Genomic DNA, 25,647 nt, shown 5'->3' with positions numbered 1-25,647 from the left:
TTAGGAATAAAATATATCAGATACACAAGCCAATATCATAGTCATATTCTGAAAACTGTACTGAGAAGCTCCTTCTTTCCACATAAGTATCTTATTCTCTGCTCGTTAACAAAAAAAAAAAAAAAAAAAAGTAGTTTCATTGCTAAAATTCTGTATCTGGGCTCCCCTTTATATGATAAACAAACACAGCCTGTGTTTTCTCAAATGAAAGCACTTATCAGCTGCCAGGTAAGCCACCTATTTAACCAAATGAAACTGTAAATTAATTGTTTATCAAGTATAGCTAAATTTAAACCTCTTTTCCATCAGTTTTTGTCTCTCCTTATTTTCACAACCATGAAAAACAAATGCCTGTTAGCAAACCAATTAATCTAACTTGCAAAATCTCGTTTTCAAAAACTAATCAGTCAGAGGAGAAGTAAAAAGAAATATGCACACATCTAGATTTCTAAAACATTAAGAAAAATCTCATTGAATGTATATACAATCACCTGCCGCTTAGAGCCCAAGATGTCCTCAGAGAGAAAAAGACACCCACATTACATAGCACTGAACAACTGAGGAGTTAATCGAGACCTAATGTAAAGGTAGTACTTGTGAGGTAAGAACACAGGTATTTTACAGTTACTTTTAGCCATATTCCCTTGACGTGTGATACACGCAAAAAAAAAAAAAAATTCAGATGAAATGCACAAGAAATTACATGATCTGAGGCAGGAAGTACATGATGTATTTTCACAAAAAAAAGCTCTAAAGCAGAAGTCATGGATAAAACCTTGAAAAATTATCAGTGTTCAATATAGTCAAAAGCTTCTTTGGCAGAGGACTATGAGAACCCAAGCACAAAAGTATTTTCAGAAAAAAATACAGATAATAGATTTAATACATGTCAGTACATATATTTTATTCTATAGGCAGAGCTGAATTACCAAGCATAGATGGTTTTTGCATACAAATATGTATCAAGACACAAACAGCATTTTAGAATTCCAAGGCACGCTCTTCCAAAATAATAGCATCTTCTTTAAGCACAAACGCGTAACTCTGTGAGACACTGGACCTGGACTGTCCATTTCCATCCGCCCACAAAACAAGTGAAATCACTCAGACTACACGTAACTGAGGGCAACACTGCTTTTACATATTGCACCGTCCTTAGATCACGATATCACATTCCCTCTTCCATATTTCATGATATATATATAATACTCCACAATTCTGCCCTTGGGAACCAAGTAGTCCACCGGTTTTACACTCTTACAGAAGAAACACACATTCAGATTCGATTAACATAACCACAGCTGGGAGCTGCCATTAACAAATATCTAGTAGTATAAGCTAAATAACAGCAAATACATAGAGTGTCAGAATATGAAGAAACTATCATAATAAAAATACATCATTTGTGATTGATATATTGTATCTTCATTATAGCTTAATGAGGTTTAGTAAAATATTAGATTTCTAATATCAAATCCTGTAACAGAAACTTAAAATAATCGCTGCTACAATTCTATTTGGGCACAGCTATCACTAACTGCAAACTGGAAGTTACAACATAATGGATCAGACTGGGTCCTGAGGGAGCTGGCAGATGTTGTTGCCAGGCCGCTCTCCATCATCTTTGAAAGGTCACGGAGAACTGGAGAGGTGCCTGAGGACTGGAAGAAAGCCAATGTCACTCCAGTCTTCAAGAAGGGCAAGGAGGAGGACCCAGGCAACTATAGGCCGGTCAGCCTCACCTCCATCCCCGGAAAGGTGATGGAAGAGCTCCTTCTGGATGTCATCTCCAGACATGTGGAGGAAAAGGAGGTCATCAGGAGTAGCCAGCATGGATTCATCAAGGGGAAATCCTGCTTAACCAATCTGATAGCTTTCTCTGATGGAAGGACTGGCTGGCTAGATGAGGGAAGAGCAGTGGACATTGTGTACCTTGACTTCAGCAAGGCTTTTGACACTGTCTCCCATAACATCCTCCTAGATATGCTCAGGAAGCGAGGGTTAGAAGAGTGGACAGTGAGGTGGATTGGGAACTGGCTGAAAGGCAGAGCTCAGAGGGTCGTCATCAGTGCCGTGGCGTCTAGCTGGAGGCTTGTGCCTAGTGGTGTCCCCCAGGGCTCAGTACTGAGTCCCATCTTGTTCAACTTCTTCATCAATGACCTGGATGAGGGGACAGAGTGCCTCCTCGGCAAGTCTGCTGATGATACCAAGCTGGGAGGAGTGGCTGACACACCAGAGGGCTGTGCTGCCATTCAGAGAGACCTGGACAGGCTGGAGAGCTGGGCGGAGAGGAACTTCCTGAGGTTCAACAAGGGCAAGTGCAGGGCCCTGCATCTAGGGAAAAATAACCCTAGGCACCAGTACAAGCTGGGGACTGACCTTCTGGAGAGAGCTCTACAGAGAAGGACCTGGGAGTGCTGGTGGATGACAAGTTGACCGTGAGCCAGCAATGTGCCCTTGTGTCCAAGAAGGCCAATGGTCTCCTGGGGTGCATTGGGAAGACTACTGCCAGCAGGTCAAGGGAGGTGGCCCTGCCCCTCTCCTCAGCCCTGGTGAGGCCACATCTCGAGTACTGCGTCCAGTTCTGGGCTCCCCAGGACAAGAGAGACATGGAGCTACTGGAGCTACTGGAGAGAGTCCAGCGTAGGGCTACGAAGATGACCAGAGGGCTGGAGCATCTGCCCTATGAGGAACGGCTGCGAGAGCTGGGCCTCTTCAGCCTGGGGAAGAGAAGCCTGAGGGGGGATCTGATCAATGTGTACAAGTACCTGAAGGGAGGGTGTCAAGGGGACGGGGACAAACTCTTTTCAGTTGTCCCCTGTGACAGGACAAGAGGCAATGGGCAGAAATTGAAGCACAGGCAGTTCTGCCTGAACGTGAGGGGGAATTTCTTCCCTGTGAGAGTGACGGAGCCCTGGCACAGGTTGCCCAGAAAGGCTGTGGAGTCTCCTTCTCTGGAGATCTTCAAGGCCCGCCTGGATGCAACCCTGTCTACCATGCTCTAGGTGACTCTGCTGAGCGGGTGGGGTTGGACTAAATGATCTCCAGAGGTCCCTTCCAGCCTTACTGATTCTATGATTCTATGTAGATTTCAGTTACAACATGCATAGTGTTGGCTGTTTAAAAAAATAATACCAATATTACTACCTTCAACAGAAATAAAAATGTGTTTTGTTATTATGGACAGAATCCTACCCCTTTAATTAGGTTCTTGAAGTTTACTGTCTCACCAAAAAAGGCACTGAAATTTTTAAATGAACATTAGCATAAGGAACACGGGTAATTCTAAACAGAAACTTTTGTAATTTTCAAAAATCACTGCAGGTTTTAAACCCTGGAGGAATCATATATTGAGAACTGGAGACTGATAATTAAAAAAATTACAACCATCAAAAATGAAACGATATAACACATTTTAATAAATTTAGAAAGTGCTTTCAAAGTATTGTGTTACACTATGCAAACAGTAAAAGGTTTAATGGGTCAATGTGCAAATAAATACATCAACAGTAATATAAAAAAATTGTGTCACAGAAAGATAATAGTGCAAAATAGATATCCTTACTTGTTCAGTCCTCAATTCCTGAGATACATTACATGATCTACACAATACAGTTGATTTAGCAAATCGCATACTAAGCACAGGTGTCAGATATGTGACCTGAGAAAATCCACTTGGGTCTGTTCCCTACGGCCTTCCTAAACACAGAGTCCTCACAGAAAAAAATTAACTTTTCTCAAGCCAGGTAGCAAAGGAGACCCTCCAGCTGAGTCCACCACACAAAATTCTGGAAGAGAAGTTACTTCACTGCCTGCCAGCATGTGGAATAGAGGCACTGAGAAGGCAGAAAACCACACAGATGAGATAGGAGTCAATGAGTGGGTTTCACACTACCGGAGTACTGACAGATGTGCAACAACTATCTTCCCAATAAGGGGAAGATCCCCTCCTCAAAAAAGACAACTACTGGTTCAATTTATGCCAAGAGCGTCACTTATACCATGACTGTATATTGCCTGGTTAAGAACAAGGCAGGTATAAAGGCTTTTTAAAATATTTCTGTTTCTATCTCAGCTGGACTTGATAATTTTATTATGAGCCTTGCAGTCAGTCTTCTACTTCTGTCTCCAATGGATTACTGCATGTATTAGAACTGCCAAATTCTCCGTTATCAAAAAAAATCAGGGAGAAGAGAGAAGAGTTGATTTTTCTAGTTCTTTCTTAGAATTAGCTCATTTTTCCCCCCCAAACAGAAAATTACTTCCATTTAACTTTACCTGAGTAACTTAAAAGAATACACAAATTCCTTGTCTTTAGCTGTACTATGTCAGCTAACAACATGTTTTACACTAGAAAGGTCAACCAAAAGAATCTATGTCTTCACCTTGTAACATTCAGGTTTCACTTACACCCAGCACTCAAATGTTTATCACTAACTTACTGAGAGACCATCTGTGCTGATGTTCTCTCATAACACAATATAAACTGCAAGACAGGGAAAGACACTGAGGGTTTTCCATCTCTGTCAGTTCCTTTAGGCACACTACTTTTATGAAGTCCTCCTTTCTCGGGACATTATGTGTAACTTGCCTGTTACCTGCAGAAAATAATAAAAATTAAGAAATAGTAAAATCAATAAAATGTTATCTTATAAATGATCATCCACTGGGTGAACTGGATTTCCATCCTCATAAACCTTGTTCTGATGAAACTTAAAAGACATCAGAATTTTAGAACACATCACTTTAAGACCACTTCAATACTCCACTGGATTAACCAAAACTTACAAATCTGCATGCCTTCTTAGTGCCAATACGATGCAAAAGTAGTTTAAACACACACTGAAACATCCTAAAAACAAAAGCGATGTTGTTCTGATGAACTCACCTCTGTCCTTCAGTACATCTTCAGCTGCATTTAAAGTAGAGTTGTGATTTTCCTGTGGCATAAAGGATTGCGATAATAACCAGTTCAAAGTAGCAGTATTAAAAAAAAAATAAAAAATTGACAATGCTGTGGTACCAACCCAGTAGAGTACAGGGAAGTTGGAAGCGTAGGATAAGTTAAACGTTTAAACACTTAGTAGTCAAAAGAACTCGAGAATTTGTCAGGTGTGACGTCTCAGTCACCAGGATGGCCCAAGCTTATTTTTGTATCCTGATTCTCCTTTTCTAGAAGCCCATTTTTGATGATGTAAGCAATAACATCAGTCTTGGTCACATACCATACAACTGTACTGTCGCCTTGGTAAGGCAGTAAACAGATGAATTATATACACAAAGTCTAAAAATAAGGCGATACTAATAAAATTTTACTTCTTACTGTTCTTAGTATTAAATTAATCATCCTAGCATCATCACGAACAATGGTAATGGTCTGACTATATGCCTCTGATTATAGAGATAAGAAAATTACAGCTTGGGGTGTCTGCAGGCTTGTTGTTTTTATCAGTGACTACATATTAATATAATTTACAACTTCATGTTTCAGAGGACTATAATGATTTTTCTTCTGCTTCCCTGCCCTTTAGCATTTTTTTTTCTGGTCTGTGAGAGTTCAGATTTGGAGTAAGAGCACAGTTTTGACTCAGGTTTCCACTAAGATAAAGGCTGACCAGACAACCCATGAGCCTGAAGAAGAAAACATTGTGAACAGAAAGCACTAAATCTGGAATGAAGGGACCACTGCAGAACATAATGGGGCAAGAGGTCAGAAGTCAGCTGAAGTCCTAAGACATCAAGTGTTTCTTACTGTAAAACCCTTGGCTCATCACTTCTTTAAGGCTGGAGCCTGAGCTAAGGATGAGACTTGCGTCACCGCTTAGTATTGATCAACTGCTGCTAATGAAACCAAAAGCCCTATTAATGCACTACTGTCAAGAGCAATACTAAGCATTTCTGAAATCTCACCCTAAGCATCAATTAATATCTGAAGATTTCAGATACAAAAACTGTAGTCATAGAAAAATAATCATGTCGGGAATAATTTCATAACACCAAATTACCTTCTATTCAGAAGGAAAGATGGTTAAGATATACTTCCTTTTAAAAGCTTAAAACACTTGCTTTCCATTTGTGATCTACACAGTCCATGTGCTAGACACTTAGCATTCTATGGATTGTTTCTTAAAGGCAACAGGAAAGTCGGAAAATGAATCATTTCAAGGAATCTTTCTTGAAAAGATGCTATTTATGTTGATTTCAGTGTCTGTTCCAGGGAATACATTCCATAAACAAAAAATTAATTTAAAGGACTGTGATTTATAAAACATCAGAGCTTCATTTTAAATTCCGGAAAAACTAGTGTCCTACTTTTTCAGAAGTGTTCCGTAAAAAGTTAATTTAATTTAGATTGGTCTAATGACACCTTAATTTCTGTAAGTTGCCTGAAAATATACTGAAAGCAGTTTTCAGCAATGTTATAATGACTTTTTTCCTAACATCAATAGGAGTTGGTTATTGCCACTTGCTTGAAACCATCGTACATGATCATAAAGCAGCCATTAATGCAGGCTTTTTTGTATCTTACCAACAGGTCTGAAATCTTACAAATCCGGTTTTCCAGTGCAAAACATGAAAGTGAATCAAGTACGATCTATTGTATCATTGAAATTCAGTCCGAAATATTTTTAAAAATCTTTTGTGTTGAAAATAGTTATGATTATACTTTTTAAAATGCTATGGTTTTTCATTACAAGCTTGACCAATTAAAATGAAAAATCCTACTTTTATTAATGCAACTGCAATCAGCTGCCCATACAATAACCATGCACACAGTTTTACAAGACATTCTTAAGAACACATATTTTGGTTCTAGAAAATCCTCAAGTAAACTGAAAGCTCTGAAAAAAATACGTATTATGTTTATGCATTTCATAAAGCCAGGTTTGCACTTCACATATCAATGCAAATGTTTTTCATATACTACTGGAGTGAAAAAACGGACAATTAATTAGTATGGCTTAAGTCAGCCCATCTACGGCACTCAGTAAGGAACACCTAGCATTTAGCAGTGATTTTAAGAGATATTCACCAACAGAAATGTTTGATTGCATATTGCTTGTAATTATGCATGTAATTAGCATTTTATTAGTGAAGTTATTTAAGACAGTGCACCACGTTTTGCAATTGAATCATACCAAATTCTGGTAGTTAATTCTGTAAAAGATTCCAAATAATTTTGATCCAAAAGGTAAACTTTAGTATCCAGTATCCACATCCTCTATTATACATACAGCATAAGGAAGAAAGTATAATACTAAAGCCACTGACAACAAATCAACAGTTAGTGTAGATATTCTTGTGTGTATGCTACTTTTGGTTAGCAGAATCAAGTCCTCCAATAACTAAAAATTTCCTCTGATGGTCCTTTGTATTTTCCTACTGCCATTACCCAGATCCTCACTCTCCAATAAAGCCAACTCCACTTCAAAAGGACAGCAATAGGAGTGGGGCTATATACGTGGTTTTGCTGAGCAGTGCACTCACGCTGATGAATCAGACAACTACTGGAGCAGATGGAAAGGCGAAAATAATATAAATCTTATCTATTATTCAGCAGTTACTGATTTTCACAAAAACTATAGGAACTTGTCTTTGAACTTTTAGCCTACTTTCAATCATGGCTGAAAATGAATTGCAAGGGTTACTGTATGGAATGGAGAGGCACGTGGATAAATAGATGAACTAGGTGAGCTAGTACAGACATAAAATTTTGAATGTGCAGAAAAAAAATACATCAACATAATTAAAGGGGAGAGGGGTGCCATCAAAAGAACTTCCTGCATAATTAGTAGCAGCCAAAAACGTTATAAAAGTAGCTCAGTTTTATCAGAAATCACATGTGCAATTTCATAAAAAGCTTTCGAGTTCAATTTCTGTTTATACGACAAAGTGCGTAAACACAAGTTATTCTACACTTCTAGGCTAATGAGGTTCTGGACCCAAGGCACTAACTATTTAAAGATTTTCAAAAAACACACACTATCTGGAAAAGTCAGTATTCCAAAGTGTTAATGGCACTACATGTATCCCATGTAGCAATTGGGACTGTACTTCATATTACTGAGGATCACAATGTGAATATTGTATAGGCAAAGACAAACTTTAAAGTATAAAATACTTAATAGACATGCACACTGGATTAGCAGACACTTATGCTGCTTTCCTGCCTTCACTGGCAATTTTCTAGGGGAAAAAAAAAGGCATTAGGTTAAAAGGTTCAAGTTTGGTTTACATCTAGAAAAAAGAAAAAAACTTTATAAAATCTGAAAATAATTTTTCTGACTACTTTGATTCAGTGAAAGTAGTGCTAACAAGGTTTTTCATGGAGAAGAAGAAAATAGTTAATAAAAAGATGACTGTTGAAATCTGGGAGAATAGTTTCCATTGAGACAAAATCTCCACTACTACATTTAAAAGACAAGAAAAAAGCACACACGACTTCAGTTATTAAAATAACCATTAATGCCACTACTGAAATTACGAAAGGAGTCACATTACTGACCAATTTAAGGCCAAGATTCTGCAAAACAGTTCTACTTAATTAGCTCCCAGAATCTCAGTAGGTCTTCACCTATCTGTGAAGTTAGGCACATACCTAAATCTCTTCAGGATTAAGATGTGTTGAACTAATCCGAGTTAGTGTACTTGCTCTATATTTAGAAGTAAAATTTATCTCTGTGTAGTACATTCATACGAGATCTATATACTGGTTAAATTTCTTCCCAACAGATGCAGGTCCCAAAATAAGGCATACGAGCAACAATTAAACAAGCAACTTTATCCGATTTACTTTAACATGACTTGAGAATTAACGCATACCTTTCTGCTGATTCAAGGTGTACAACCAACGCTGAACCATTAAGATCAGGTATTTGTCTTAGTATATGCTCTGCAACAGTTACATTTCTATTTATACATTTCATTCAGAAATTACGTGCATCTGATAAACTGGAAGCCTTAATTTTCACAATATATATGAGCCAGAGAAAAATAAAGTTCATGAGCAAACTTCAATTAAGGGCTTAAATTATCCTAGCTAAAATTAGATACCTTTTTAAGTAACTAAGATCCAAAGAGTTCCTTTTAAAACTGAGGCCGCACAACATTCCTTTCAAGAAAAGGAAATTAAAATAATAATAATAATAAAAAAAAATGTTCTATCATAGCCAACTGTATTTCAAGACTTTCAGATAATACATTACTTCTGTGATTACAAATAATGTTATTTGCTATTAAACAGCACTGTAATAGCCAGAGCCATTCTGCAATATTTTAAAAGCTGCATTTCCTGCGCTTTATGCTGACAGTATTGATATGTTATTCACGCACCAAAAACAAAGAAATCAACAGCACCAAAAAAGAAAATGTTTACACTAGCTTCTGATATGTTTTTGATCTTACCCTTCCACAGATTCCAGAAAGAAATAGGTTGAGAACCATGTATTGCAAGTGGTCTTTTTCAGTCTTTTCACACACAAGCTTCAACAGGCCTTCTCTAAGTCAGATGCGAAAACTATTCCACGCTTCAGCTACTGTAAGCCCCAAAGGAAGTTAAGTAGCTTCAACATGTTTTAATACCCCTCAAACAACTTCCCCTCAATTTAACTGCAACATGCTTGCAATACCCTGTGAAATCTTTGGAATAGGACTTTTTTCATGTCAACCACACAATCCTTAAGTTGACTCCTTTTTATTTTTATTTTTTTTTTTTTTGATCATGATACATCAGTCATAAGAAACAAGTACTTTACAGGTAACAGTTCGGTTTACTGATTTACACCACCAGAATTACTTCCCAATGAAATGGAAGAACATTAAATCCCTAAAAAACTAAGACACTCTTTATGAATTTATATATTTTCACCAGTAGTTTCAGATTATGACTATTCCTAAAATGTTGTTTGAATACCTTTTCTTAAAGTTCATAAAAACATCTAAGATCTTAAGATTTAAAAAACAGCATCTTGGACATTAAAAAAAAAAAATGTTTAGGCAGAACTACAACAACATGCTGCGAAGTCTTACTCAGAGTTCTCTTCCTCTTAAAACATTTCATTCCAGCACTTCTCTCGTTGTTTCAGATAGTAGCTCTTGTAAAGCAAATTCAGAATTCCAAATTTAAGATGCAGAAAGTATGTACAGAAGTGGGTTTCTTCTTATTTTTCTAAAACATACTTTAATTTCTACCTCAGGTATATGAATTGTTGTATTTTAGATAGCTGTATTATACACTATGTACACAGATAAACTAGCTGTTTGGAGTTTTGTGGTCCAAAAACCTAAGTATTTATATGTACTCACACATAAACACTACACATAGCCAACCTTAAAATAAGTATTTCAAACTTGAGGAAGGATCAGCTCTGGTTGGCAAAGAAAAACATTCTAATATTACAATGATAAGTAGTCAAATACAGCACATATCAAAGGAAAGTGTCTAGAGTTTCAAGATTTTTTTTTTTAATCAAAAAAAAATTTTTTTTAAGTGAAGCCTTATGTTTGCAAAAATGAGTGAAGTTTTGACTAGAGAAAGTTTCTTCAGGCAAATATGTTTCTATTTCAACCCACAAGTCTAAAATACCACCATGCTTCTGCATTTTCTTGTTTACATAAAGCAATCTAATGTCTGCCAAGTTTATTTTGAAAATCACGAACTTATTCAAGAGCGTTATACTGTATGTGATGCATACAGAAATAGTAGGGCTATCTGTTGAAGTAACAGTAAGTTAGTTTTAGAAACTGAACTAAACTGATGTAGCTTCTTTCCAGATACTAAGTCACCATTTTGATTGTACATTTCTTTAAGCAGCAATCTGCATGAGAGTTCAGCAATACTATTTGCTGTCTTGTTTTGGATTTGTTGTATGCCAAAACAAAACAGCACTCAAGAATAATGGTACCTGGACATAGTTTTTCGAGACTACAACAGGAAATACCAGAGGAAAATGTAGTAGGAAAGAAATAGTAAAAATTCACTCTTCGCTTCCTGATGCTGGATCTATGGCCCGTGCCAACTTTTCCCTAGGTGCGGCCACAGAACAGAGCAATGAACAATGTACTCTGCTCTAGGAATCCGTAAAATCAGTCTGCACTCACTTAGCAGTTTATGCCTAAAGGAACCCAGCCCACAGTCCAAATGTTTATATACCCAATGGCTCAAGAAGAATTGTTTTAATGGCATGTCACCGTCTCATTTGTCTGAAGTTATCTTCTTGCTCGCTAGAAACCTGTGCAATTCAGTCTGAATTGAATTTTACTTGCATCTATCCACAGTTAAATAAATCAGTGACTGAAAGGCATTTAGAGACGTACACTGTACTCGAAACTACAATGTTTACTTTTAGGATTTAATACCAGAGTACACAATGTTTTAAGACAGAAATCAGACATCAAATCATAAAATTACTTCCCAGATCCAAAAGTATCTTGCAAACTTCAGAAGCTCCTCAACATTATTTTCTACTAACTGACACAGTAATTTGAGTACTCACAGCCTCTTTCCTGAAATCCATAATAAATCCACTCTCAAGTACTTTTTTTTAACCCAAGTCAGATGAGCCACAAAAAGTAAAAGTTTTCACAGTAATGCAAGCATGTACCTTTTCCCTCCCCTCTGAAACATCTGATTCCATGGAAAGACAAGTAGAAACAAGTCAAACAGCCAGGATCTTTTCAACTCCAGTGGCAGGCTGCTGGTTCCTGAGTTCTGCTTTTGTTTCCATGGCAACTGATGCAGCATCAGGAAAAAACAAATACAAAGGATAAACAACAGCTGAGGGTAGAAGTGCTACTTTACAAAAAAAATGACCTCTGTACTTCAAATTGTTAATAAACACGAATTATAAAATTAGAGGCATACTACAAGAAGCCAAAAACAATCTGTGAAAACAACCACCACATAAGCATGACTTGAAGCATCAAATTCTTCATTTACTGAAGAATCTGCACGGCATCAAAACTCTTCTTTTTCCAGCAAAATACTTCCCCCCTCATTGTTTCTCATATGAAATTGCCATATATATAGTTCTCATTTTTTTGTTCACGCATAGCTGGAACCATAATACATAATCATGGCCCAGGTGCTGATTTTAAAACCGAAATTACTTTTGTTTTCTCTCTCTTTTTTTCTTCCTCAGCAGCTCATCCTCAAGTTGCCAGAAAACGCAGAGACTGAATAGAAAATATTCTCAGCAAGTACCACCCAGGCATAGTCAAACTGCCCAGAACTTTGACAATGTCTTAAGAGAGACCAGAAATAAGCTGCTGACTGGACAAAACTGTCTTTGCCAGTATAGTATGGCAAAATATAATATAAAGATACCTCTGGACTACACATCATTCTTTAACCTTGCTGCCTCCTGTGCAGTTCTCATTCAGGACGCTTCTCCCCTTCAGCCCTGGAACTGCTCACCTCTGGACTTCAGTATCGCAGCCAGGGTATCAGACCTTGTCACGCACGGCACAGAGGATTCGGTGAAGTATCTTAACATTGAAGGCACAGTCTGCTACCGTTGCCACTGAGTTAGCTGCCCCACAGCATGTTTGTGGAACATGGCTGGAACTCAACATCTAAAATCTCAGAGTCAACAAGATCCTTTCCAATATCAACAGAGTAAGAAGCTACAGATTAATTCAAGACCAACACACAGTAGCCTCATTTAAAAACATTTAATTTTTGGAGAGAAGGCAGAAAACAAACTGGTTTCCCCCAAAATATAGAATAATGTTAGTATTATCAAACTAGTCAATGAAAAGTATCAACTTTATATGGTTACAAGAAAAACTAAAAATGGGTTACAACCTGTAAGCTACAAGTATTTTACATTTACCCTCATGTCTCCAAGTAACTTCAGAAAGAGTTACATACATAAATCAAAATTCAACACAGTGACACTGCAACAAGCAGTTAGTTCAAGACTGCTTATTACAAGTAGAAAAAATATTTATATTGGGACATAAAAGACTTAGTCCGGAATCTGCTATCTTTAACCAATCCCTTCCAATTTTGATGCTATTTGAGATCAAGGCTATTCACAAAATTTATGAGTCTCATCGTATCAACTATCGTGTGAGAAAAATTTATTTAAGAAGCAGAATAAAAATAGCCTCTTCCCTAGATTTATTTCTTAGAGCTGTAGCAAAGGTGAAGAAACACCTAATTGGGGAGGAGGGTGGGTGATCTAAGTTTAAAAATGTTAAAGACCTCTTAAGAGATTCATGTGTGATATAGCTAAGATTAAATATGCACATATCTAAACGGGGACAGGGAAAAAAAAAGGAATATGAGAAAAATCTGTGTGATTAGAAGTTACATTATGTAAAACTATAGTATATTACATAATATAAATGGCAGAATGTACTTTAACATTTTACATGCAAAAAGAGCACAATAAGGAGCCAAGAATGAAAGACAGAAGAATTAGTGTCAATTAACAAACACATACCATTCTTCCAGCAGGGTAAAACCTCCTCCCCACCCCTTCAGCTAACATTAAAACCTCAGAATGAGTCCTATATTGTTCTTTCAAATATCTTACGTATATGTATCTTGCACTATAATAGTCATCACAGATCCTGAAACTACTCATCATAAAGGCAGGTAACCCAGTAACAGAATTCAATATGGGTCTCATGAATTTGAAATGTGTGATTTGTAAACACTTTTTGAAAGGTCTTAAAATTGTCAGATCTGTTAAATGTTGCTTTTTCAGAATAAAACTGAGTATGTTTGTCACAATTTCATTAATAAATCCTTCATCAGAACTTCTGTAAACAAAACCTTATAAAGTTTTTAATGAATTTATGTTGAAAGTATTTTCTAATTTTCTAATATTTCTAACAAAAAAAATCGAACAAGTTGGTATATGGGTAAAGTAACATCAGATACCAGTCCAAGGGTCATGACCAGCACTGCCCCCTCTTTCCCTTTGTAAGGCAACATTTTAGAGCCAGTTTTGCTCTAATTTGCTTCCACAATCTCTAGTATGGATGCTCAAGAAACAAGCTACTACTTGTTAACAGTAATGATTATATTGCAATAGGATAGGTTACAGTCAATGGGCCCAGGGCTAAACAGCCCCAATCACCACACTAACAGGAAAAGCAGCAGCTCCAGAGACCTCAGCTGGTGAAGACAGGAAAGGAAACAGAACGCACAAAGTCCCTTAGCCTGTTGCATTTTCCAGGGGAATAGTTCACTTTTGAATAGTTTAGACTTGAAAATGAACATTAACTGATTCTGTCAATGTCTTTGTATGCTACAAAACAGGCTAAAACACACAAATATTGTTTGTTTTCTTATTGTCCTGCTTTTTCTCTGACTAAACTACCATCTGTAGAATTATCAAATATACATGAAACAAAATGAAGATTAGTAATATCATAATTTATCCCTTCTCACCAAACAACAGAAACTTTTAGAACGTAAGTTTTAAAACTCTGCTACTGTACTTCCCAAATGATATATGAATCTTCACTTCTGCTCTTGAACATTTAACCTCATAAGTAACACAATATTAATGTCTTCAACTGTTCCTTTTTTTCCTCGACTTAAAAAAAAAAAAATCCATCTATCCATCTGTCTAATGCTATACTTTGATGGGGTTCACTATGCATCATCAGGCTGACTAAATTCTAAAACAACAAAATGCAACTATTCTAAACAACAAATTCTTTAAGCCTCCAAAAAAATTCTTCTCAATTTTGGAAGAACTGTATGTTTAAGTGTTCTGTTCCTGTGCTTTCTATGATTACCACAGTTCATGCTAAGCAGCGATGTTTTCAGCCAAGAATACTAATTTACTACTTTTGGATTACTTTCTCTTCAACAAGTCTCCTTAGAAGTCTGAAGAAATGGTTCAGTGATTTTTGAGTGAAGAGAGAACACTAGGAAAGGATTTTTACTGGCTTAACATTATTACTTAAAAAAAAAAAAAAAAGTTAGAATGGCTATTAAAGAGAAACAGACACTTGAAATTTGGCACTGAAATAGCCCTTTAAAGTTAAAATAAACTTTTGCAAGAAAAATCAAAATGATTTATTGAGACATGACCACTCACAAATTATTTATGGAAACAGTCACTTTGAAGGGGTTGCTAACACAGACTGCTATTCTGTACAAGAACAGGACACAATAGGATGAACATGTAGAGCCATCTAAGTACTCAAGTTACCTGTATTGACTGTCTACTGCTGGAAGCAAAAAGGAGGAGAAAGACTGAAGAATAAACCTTTCCCTCAGTCATTCTAAGTTCTATAAAATGGGTACAAAGCACACCAGATCTGTTGAAGTCAGTGTAAGGGGGTAAAGGGAGCAGAATGACTCAGCTTTCGAAACTGTGTTAGATCCTGTTCCACTTTAAGACATTAAAAAAATTCTCCTAAAATACACAGCACAAGGCATTTTCATGTCCAGACATATCATTCCAGAAGATTTTTTTCATGTATTATAAGTATTTTGTAAGCTACCAAAATTACAATTATATAAATAAAGCTTTCAGAAAATATAAATTATCTTTTTAAAAAAGTATTTGTCCCCGAACATATCTGTTTTATAAGTCTTGATATTGTCATATGATAACTCTCCAAACATATAATAAATTTCTATAGCTGCAGAAAGACAGAACACTACACTTAAATGCTACTTTGAATAAATCATTTATATCAATAGTCAACTGCAATATGCTCTCTATTCAACATTATACCAGCTAACACTGAAAATTTACTAGCATCTGCCAGTAAATCTCAAAAAGTCATAAGATTATTAATGTATCTTGACATATAGAAAATGTCTCTCTCAAAAAAAAAAAAAAAAGCTGCTGTGTATCTTAACACATACAAAAAAAAAGTTTTTTCCTTTTATATCCTAATGCCAGGAGAAAGTGCATTTTATAGTTGATTGTAGTCACTACTACACATAATATTAGTTTTACCGTAATATGAAGAATTTTTTCCTTCCAGCATTTCATTTGACTTCTCCTTTGCATGATGCACACATTTCTCATACAGTCATGAAAAACAGTGCTTCAAAACTAACCTTCTAGACAAGCCTAAACTATGGCATCAATACTTTTCCTACTCTTGTTCAAAATATCCTTGGCTGTGTGAGGACGGCCTGCTTTAAGCCTTCAGGAAAAAGAATCCACTTGAAAAGCACTTCTAAAAAAGCAAAATGATGACAATCACAGAAACGTAACTGCTAATACGATAGTTAAATAAAAAAAGAATACAGGAAAAATGCAAATAGTAATAGTTTCTTGTCATTTTAGGAATATATTCTTCCCTTGAGCTTTCCCCCGCCCTTCAAAAATTTTCTTCTCCAAACTCTTACATGCATTAAGTAGCAAGTTAAGCGATACATATCCATTAATATTAGGTATTTTTATTTGGTGGCTGCTAGCAAATAAAATTCTTATGGAAACACATGCTGGAAGTGATCAGGACATCTCCATTTTGCATTCAAACATCCACACAGACTTAGCTTCAACCGTATCTTCCAAATCCCTCTCTGGTACATTCAAGGTATGACTGTAACTTTGAGTGTTCTCTCTACTAAATTTCAGTGATTTTGTATCTTTCTGACAAAATATTACTGTGATTTTGCCACCAAATTACAGTAGACCTAATATGCAAACCTCTTAAATGCAAGCGAAGAACCTTAATCTTGATGCTGTTCAACAAGACTATACACACACACACAAGTATGAACTACTTGTCTTTAAACAAGCATTTGAATCTAAACTTTCTTCCCTTCTCTCCTGAACAGCCAGTGACACTTTCCTTGGGACAGTAGCCTTTCCGCATGGTCTATGCTGACAAAACGGTGAAAAAAAAAATGCATCCATCCACCTGTTGACTGATTGTCAAGGACATACTGACTATTCCCATTCAGTCCTTCAACTAACAGACAAGGGAATAGCATCCATTTACTTCTTTCCACTCCCACTTAGGGTAATTTCCCTGAAGGAGTCAAAAATGACTCCCTATTGTTTCTAATAGGCATGGTAATTCAGAAAATAAAGAATTTATCTTCACATTGAAAGCTCTTAAAACCTGCTATGCAGAATTTGTTTCTAACATTACAGCTATTGTAGAGGTTTGGTCCTCAGATGATCCAACTAGCCTGCACTTTTCCTTTCTGTTTCATTTTTTTTGCCTAAACCACATAGTTGTCTCAGTTACTACCTCTGATCTACCTCTTCTGTCAACATCTAAAAGGAGCAATAAAATGCTTAAAGATCATTCTAAGAATAAAGACAATCAAAGCTGCAGTGGAAAATACTAGGTTGCACTTCTTAGAATTTAGCCTTTTTTTAAGGCAGTAAGTATAACAAACAAAAAAAAAGGCTACAGTTATAGGGAGAGACAGTATCTTTTATTAGATCGACTGATAGAGCTTGAAAAAATGGACTACCTTCCAGAGGAGTATAGCCTCCTCCAGATGTTTTTAACACACTGATTAACACAGTAAGGAACACTCCTAGACCGGGCTTCCAATCATTCTGAGTCCATATATATGAAAAAGGAATTTATTTGCATGTTTCCTCAACAAACCTTTCTGCCTGCATGGCAGACTGTTCAGGTAGCAACTTACACTGGATCAAAAGCTGTATAAGTGACCATCTTGGTCTTTTACTCTCACACGGAGTTAAGGATGCTTAGAAAGTAGATTTTTAATCATTCAATATTATAACTCTTCCTTTAGAAGTTCTAGTCACTAAAATAACTAAAGATATGGAAAAGTTATCAAACTAAGTGTATAAATTAATGGAAATATACCTCACTTCATTTCTGAATTGGAAATGGAAAGGCAAAATCGAAAGAAAATGCAACATTTGCTAATCCAGCTCGAGTATGTCATTACTGACCAATATTTCAAAGTATGTATTACATATCTTAACAACAGAGAAGCCAATCCATGGAAAGTCTATAGCCATTTCTAATATATCTTCTGTTTTTTCTATGCGATACTTGGCAAGACTGTACTTACTGCTATTTTATCACATCATGATTTTGCGTAATACAATTATATTTTATGTTTCCCTCCAAAAGCTCTGGGCACACCAAGTATTAAACCCAAAAACTGCAGCAACTATAGTTCTAGCAAGGTAACCTTGGATAAATCTAGGAAAGATTTTATTCAGAACACACACAAAAAAATCAAAGGACTACAGAGATTGTATGATGTTATTTTTAGGCTGCTTTACATAAACAAGATTTTGCATTTAAGATGTGTGTCACTGCTGACCCTTAACATTTTGTTTCTTCAAAGCTCACTTTATCATTTTATTCAGCATTTAGTTAAAATTAAATATTTAATATTGAGACTGTTGTGTGTTGCAAGCACAGCTAAAATGAAAGACCTCTGTGGCTGCGGTGACCAGATTTTAAATGCAGGTAGATCAATAAATAAATAAATAAATAAACTCAAGCACAACCTCTATGTGTGAGTGGAATGGTTTATAATAGCTTGCAAATGAGTGTATGCTTGCTGTAACCAGCTGTTCTTAAATTATGAATATGCAACCAATTCATGTTAAAGCCAAATCCCAGTATTATTTCTACAGAGAAATCCCAGTAGCTTTTCCTTGTTCTACATGTTAGCTCTGTTAAGGATACAAATAGCAGTAAGCTTCAGAACAAATAGGACCAAACTACTGGCATTTCATGCAGTACGTCCATTATCACAGCAGGGGTTGTCAATCTCTGGAACATTCTTACAGCAACTCAGGCAATACTATGATCTCCCAGTAAAAATAAAGAAATAAATAAATAAGAATATGAAAATCTCTGCAGCATATACAAAGTCCCTCTGCCAACCTAGTGCTTTTTTTGCCTCAGCCAATCAGACTGTCAGCCCTGACCTACTACAAGGCTTGCATCAAGCTTCAAACATTTAAAAACATCAATCATAAAAACAAAGACAGGACATTGAATTATACAGTATTAACCTCCAGGGTTTGCATACAAAGACCTTACATTTATTTATGTCCCAGCGCGTTAAGAGCTTCAGTACGCTGTTCTTTACACCAAACTGGCTGCCAATTTGATGAACCTCTCCGCCCTCAGCAGGAGTGCAGCCTCTTTGATTAATGAGTGCAGGCTTGTGGAAAAGTGTAAGAACAGAAAATGGGGTAAAAACCACACAATTATGTTCCTACACATCAGCTCCACCATTGCAGTAATTATCTTCAAGCTGGATTTCTCTTTACAAGAAAAGACAGAGGGTTTGGGGGAGAAGGGGTGGGAGAAGGTTGCTGCTAATCATATTCACTTACCCTACACCACCACCATTCTAAAATAAATTACTAAAATGCAACATACTGTTTATTAAAGCCTCTTTCAACATTTAAAAAAATAGAAATTCATGAATATAAATTGAGTACTAAATATGGAATTTTAAAGAGCTAGATGCATATGCAAAACTGAAGAAAAATAGTCCCCAGAAGATACTAAAGTTGTAACTTCTCACCCAACAGTCTCATGAATCGAGATTCAAGTTCAAGAACAGCTGAGGAGAGTATTTTGTGCCTTTAAATGCCCATATTTGATTAAATATTCCAAAGAAAATCTTGCTTACACTTTCTACAATTTACAGGAAAACACTGGTGATGACTTGAAACAATTCCAGAGCAGAGAAGTTCTATATAAGGATCCAAAAAAAGAAGATGGCATTGTGAGATGGTCACTGCATTCTTTTTAAACCCACTTTCTTTTAAAAGATTTTATGCTACAAAGATTACCTGAGACCAGGCTTTATACTCAGCATTGACCCATTGGTTTCAGTGGGACTATTCACAATAGTAAATACTCCACTCAGGTAGACTAGTTTTTCAGATGTCTTTTTATTTTTACTAGTTTAAAATTTAATGTTTTCTGTGATTTCCCCCCTCAAGGGCTAGAAAGATCTCTGCAATCTCTTGCTGTAAACTACCAAGGCTTCCCCCATTCAGCTCTTCACAATGCCTGACCTACATCAACTGAAAGGAGAGTCATATGTCCTTTACACACAGAAAACAGGACATTCAGGAGGCCCTGATGGGTATGAGGAGGAAGGCAATGGGAGAGATTTCATGTTAATGGCAACAGGCATCATCCTTCTGAAAGGATGAAATGCACACTGACAAACCTATTATCTTTTTATAAGTCAGTACTTTCAAAGACTATACATCTGAGAGTTTCTCTGCCATTAGGTGAGGTATGAAATACAGACTATTTGATGTTTGTCTCTTCTGCACCAATCTGAAAAATTTCCACACAAGAGTAGAAATTTTATGAATTAGCAAATACATAAATTGTTATATTAAGTAGGAAAAAAAAAGCCTGAATCTTCCTTTCCTTGTTACTATACTAAAACTGCAAGTGAGCACAAGTCTTCCTCATTATGAATGTTTCTTTGGCTTGGTAGTCTCATTAAATACTCAGACAGCAATAAAAATCCCCTCAAAAAAAAAGAATCAGAATGACATTGTGAAATTACTTTTTGTTTTCTTTCCAACAAAGTCTCAAAGGAACTTCTCTATCGGACTTTAAAAAGCACATTGAATAAAAAAAAATATTTTTTAAAGGAATGAGTCAAGACCAGGGCATTATATAACTGTAGATACAGGGTAGGAAAGAGGTCAAGTGAAAAACTCCACACAACTAATATATGAAATAACATAACTGGATTGTACATTTTACACTGATTTTTTTTACCCTTAAAAATGTATTGTTAAGAGACAAAATAATGGAAAAATACTACATCTTGCTGGGATATTATGCATGAAAACATGATCCCAATTTTTAATGCCTGTCTGCACTCAACTTGATATATTCAAGCAGCAACTATTCTTTGCGCAAAACAAATTAAGTATTTCTGTTTTCAAAGAAACACACTCTACCAACCACATCTACAACAACACTATAAAACAGAGTCAGTGAACACAGCTTTCCTTTCCATCTCTAACACTCCTAGTGATTTTGGTAAGAGATTAAATTGTCTATGCATTGGGGACTTTAACTGTGTTGCACTGAAACTAATACAAACCCACCTTTACAAAGTACTAAGAAGCTCCTATGAAAAAATTAATGTGAATCTACTGTTTTCCTGACACAAACCTTCTAGCAACTCACCTGTTTTTGATCTGTCTCTTGATTTGCAATTTTTTGTTTTGTTTTGGTTTTTTTAATAACCAATTAAAAACCAATTAAAGAGAGGTGGGGGGTGTCCTTTCTCTGATCTCACTGATACAATACCCTTGTTTCCATTACTCATCCCTAAAGAGCTGAGCACAGAACTCCAAACTCCTACCACTCATTTAGGTTAATATCAAAGATGCACTTCCATTTTACCATTACACAATACAATAAATATTATTTTTAAGTAAGTAAAAATGCAATAGCGTGACTATTTTTTTAAAATCATCAACACTAGTCATAATGAACTGGTGCGGTGGGGAATAAACCTGGTGAGGTTAGAAAGATCATCTGTACCTACATCTAGGATTCTACATAATATTATCTTCACTACCAATATCTGATTTGTTTAAAATAAGTTTATTACATTTTGTCAGTGTTCACTATGTTGTATAGACTACCTATCATGGAAAACATTGCTGTCCCTCAACGCTTGTGCAGTGTTTCTTCAGATTGCAATTTAGGATCACAGACTAGTTTATAACATGATATAATTTACTTAACATACTGTAGTAGAATGCAACTAACTCAAAAGCTGTTGGCTTTTATTACATTATTTCTTAACCTGAAGTCTCTGTTACAAGAAGGGATGTGACCTGGGATATGTAAGTACCTCTAGAAGTACAGAAATAAATAGGTATTGGAGTGTTACTCCAATTTAGGACAAAAACTAAGAGGCCTAAAAAACTGGTATTAAGTTAAAAACACACACACACACACAGCCATTTGAATTGTGAGATACCACTGGGGGGGGGAGGGGGTACGTCTAGTAAATTGCATTTCTGGTTTTGCTGAGCTCACCTTTTCACAGCTCAGATCTCCTAGCTGCAAACAAGCCATTTTAAGAATATTATGAAACTAAAAGCAGTCAACTACTGATATCTCCTTTCCCTAATTCAGTGAGATTAGACAGAACAAGGACTTCCTTGCAACTGTGATATTCCACATCTTGAATAGGAACACAAAAGTAGCAACAAAGACATTAACAATTGCAGTTCAAGCTGGGAGTGACTGTTCTGTTTCAATTCAATGACACCACTAATGGCTTCTTAGCAGCTCCATGAAATCAACCAGCTGTCAACTCGATGCATCAGAAGGAACAGTTATGCACTCCCATAAGAAAAAGCAACACATCAGGATGTTTTGCAAAACATCTGCTCCTTTACACTGCAGTTCTACAATAAACATGCAAACAAAGAAATGAGAAAAAGGGCAACAGGAACTAAAAAAGACTTCCATTACTTGCTTATTTGCATTTTAAGTAAATGTCTCACAAAGAGACAAATATCTCAGTTTGCAGCATGTTCTTACCATAAGGCTAGAATAAAGACTAAATATACTGCAACGTTCAACCAGTGCCTATTCCCTGTATATTATAAAAACACTGACAACTTATCTTTCAAAAATGGAAAGCAGCTTATTACCTGGTAATGGCAATCAACTATTTCTCCCAAAATTACAAAATAAGTATTTAGTTATCTTCCCCCTAAGGTCATTCAACGTTATTGACAACCTAGAATAATCTACAAGTATGAGCTTTTAAAATATTATTTTTTTCGGGAAAATTTTACCTGAAATAAGCCTGGTGCAGTGCTATTTAGTTCAAAAAGAGCAAGAGAGAAATATCAGTACTGCAATTATAGTTTACTATCAATAAACATTACTCACAAAAGCTTATTTTGTGCCTTTTGGAACTGACTTGGAGGCAGTAATGAAAAGGGAGCATTGCCTCATTCTCTAAAGAAATGTTTTTATTCTCCAAAGATCTGCATTTATGAAGAAATTCATCACTACCTAATTTTAATAGTCAATCATTTGTAAGGAATTGATATAATCTATGATTAAAAAGAAAATTCTGCTCAAAGTGAACTTAACATTTTCTTAACAAAGACATATTTCAACAACTCTTTAGAGTTCCATCTATACGCTTTAAAAAATTATTTCAGTTACAATTTTCCAAATGCTATTTGCTTTGTTGTAACAAAAATACACACATGGTTTATTATAGGTATGAGACATCAAATATACTTAACTACCATTTTCTTAAACAGCTTATACTCTTTTGCTCACCATTTATAATCTACCAAATCTTGTAGGCCTTTGCTGCATATATAATTTAGATCCATCTGTTCTACATGCTTTTAACTACACATTTTCATCTACCTAAGATTCACGCAACCAAACAACATTCAATTCGACCACGCTTTCTAACGCAGTTTTTAAAAAACATACTAAGGTAAATCTGACATTTGTCAACGCAAACGCTTACTTCAAACATAGCGCTGAAGATCATTCAATCCCGAGCTGGCTAAGGGAGGCGGGGGAGCGGAGCGGGAGGCCCTTGATGTACTAAGAGCAATTCCTATTACTTTCTATGTTAATTGTTGACAATGTTTTTCCCAATCCTGAAGACAAAGGAAATGCAAATTAATCACAGACAGTTTCAAGTTCTTGTTACTGTGACTATAAATATGCAGCAAGCAAAGTAAGTGAGGGGGGAGGGAAAAAAAAAAGGAAAACCAGAATTTTACTTACAATACTTCACCAAGTATCCAGTGCCCCAGTAAGTTTTACTGTATGACCAGAAAAACTTATGAGATCTTAAAAAAAAGTATAATTTGAGAAGTAAATTAAAAAAACAGTAGCTTTTATTGTCTCACTTTTCAAAGAAAGGGACACAGCTTATAGCAAGAAGCTTTTTTTTTTTTCTTAAATAAATTTAGTATGGTAGCTACATTCTGCCACCCATTCTACAGCATCTGGAACATAATATAAACTATATATTATATATACAGGTATTTTTCAAGATGAACCTTGCTAACAACGTAGTTAGAAGTTTATTGCTTCCAAATATGTGCCAATCTGTCATTTAAAAATAAAATAGCTGTGCATTTCCATGTTCTTCATCCCAATCAGAAACTGTTTAATCCTTAGAGAAGATTCTGGACCACAGCTTTCATGTGAACCTCAGGTCAGAAAACTACTTGCTGTAAACACAAATAACACTCCTCTCCGGATGAAATGCTACGTAACATAAGAACTTTGAAATTTGCTTTTTAAACAACAAAACAATTAAGTAAGTTTTACGTATTAAATAGTGAAAGGCCAATACAAAAAGAAGAAGCGGGACAATAACCTAAAAGCACGATTATGTTTCTACCTGTTAAAAAAAAAAAACGGGCACCACAGAAAGGATTGCACTCTTAAGGAGGAAACATTAACTAAGAGCCTCTCACTTCAAAGTACTGTTTATTGCAGCTCAGACCACAAATGCCGGGGAAAAGTACAGACTCTTGGAAAAATTCCCCTTAAACTTTACGTGACGTCACTGTCTGTCCCTGTAACATTTCCTAAACTTTAAGCATTATGCAAAAGGCCTTTCAGGATTTCTACTCGTTCCCCCCTAAATGAAACAGACTTGGGAATAAAAATTTGCCCAAGATGGCGAAAGGCTTGTTGTTTAGAGGGCAGAAAAATGGAGGATATTGTAATATACACAAAGGGATAAATTTCAAGAACTCAGCCCAGGGCTGCAGCCGCCTCCCCCTTTACGAGGCGGCAGCACGCACAAAGGACGAGGGCGCAGGGGAGCGCGGCGGCCGCGGAGCAGAGCGGAGCGCAGCCCCCGCCGCCGCGCTCCGCGCCGCGCCGCCCGGCGCAGGGCAGGCTGCGCGGGGGCGCGGGACGCGCCGCGCCCGCGGATGCGGCCCGCCGGGCGCCCCGCGCCCGCAAGGCCAGCGGCAGCGCACGGAAGCGGCGCAGCGCGGCGGGAGGCGGCGGCCGGCGCGCACCGCACCGCGCCACACAAAAGAGCCGCCCCGCCGCGGCTCCGCGCACGGAGCCAGCGCCGCCGCGAAGTTCCGCGGCGCCCCCGCCGCCCCTTCCGCGGCCGGCGGCCAGCCGCGCTGCCGCCGCCGCCCGGGCCCTCGGGGCCGCCGCGCAACAAAGAGAGGCGGGAGGCGGCGCCGCGACCGCGGACCCCGGGAGCAGCGCGGCGCCCGCAGCGCCGGCCCGGCCGCCAGGCGCCCGCTCCACTCACCTCAGGCCGGCAGAGCGGCACCTTCCTGCCGGGCGCCGCCGCGGCCGGAGCGCCCCTCCCCAGGCCGGCGGGGCGCCGCGCGGCTGCGGAGCGCGGGGGCGGGCGACGTCCGCGCGTGTCCGCGTGCGCGCCGGGCGCCGCGCCGTCCCCGTGCCGCCGCGCCGCGCCGCGCCGAGCCCCTCCGCAAGGGGTGTCCAGCCCCAGCAGCCGGAGTGACGTCAGCCGGCACCGCTCTTCTCTCTCCGACAATGAAAGTTGCTGCGAGCGAGAGGGAAGGAGGGAGAACTGTTCATCTCGCCCCAGCCCCGGAGATAAACGGCCCCTCGGCTCCCAAAAGGCACAGGGCAGAGCCGCTCGGCGGCTCCCCGAGCGCAGCCTCCGCATCGCTCCGCACCCTCCTTCTCTCTTTAGAAAAAGTTACGAAGAGT

General features: G+C 37.6%; 1 protein-coding gene across 11 annotated transcripts in view; it reads right to left on the bottom strand.

Annotated features, from left to right (window-relative positions):
* The window catches only part of BAZ2B (bromodomain adjacent to zinc finger domain 2B), a 162,285-nt gene extending 136,983 nt beyond the window's left edge, over positions 1–25,302 (bottom strand). For all 11 annotated transcript variants that reach the window (XM_062578291.1, XM_062578298.1, XM_062578294.1 and 8 more), the window contains exon 1: positions 25,220–25,302. The gene's annotated coding sequence lies outside the window, so the exon portion shown is untranslated. The remainder of the gene's footprint in view (positions 1–25,219) is intronic.
* Between the last annotated feature and the right edge of the window lie 345 nt (positions 25,303–25,647).

The sequence above is a fragment of the Rhea pennata genome, chromosome 6, assembly GCF_028389875.1.
Source record: "Rhea pennata isolate bPtePen1 chromosome 6, bPtePen1.pri, whole genome shotgun sequence".
NCBI lineage: Eukaryota > Metazoa > Chordata > Aves > Rheiformes > Rheidae > Rhea > Rhea pennata.
Note: the sequence above shows the minus strand (reverse complement) of the source record. Positions and strands in the feature narration are given on the sequence as shown.